The following is a 241-nucleotide window of genomic DNA, read 5'->3' on the forward strand; positions in this document are numbered from 1 at the left end:
GGGTTTGGGCTCCTCGGAGGAGTCGGGGCCCTGCGGGGGGATGGGGGCTCAGGGAGACCCCGGGTGGGCACCGCGGGACGGGGATGGCTCAGGGGTCCCATCCCGCCCCCAGCCCGGGCACTGCGGGACAGGGGCTTGGGGACAGAGGGACACTGGCAGCAAGGGGAGACCTGGCCGCGTGAGGTCCCCCCACCGCAGGGGCTCACAGTGTCACACTTTGTCACACTTTGTCACACTTTGT

The sequence above is a fragment of the Corvus brachyrhynchos genome, unplaced genomic scaffold (genome assembly GCF_000691975.1).
Source record: "Corvus brachyrhynchos isolate BGI_N302 unplaced genomic scaffold, ASM69197v1 scaffold197, whole genome shotgun sequence".
Classification (NCBI taxonomy): domain Eukaryota; kingdom Metazoa; phylum Chordata; class Aves; order Passeriformes; family Corvidae; genus Corvus; species Corvus brachyrhynchos.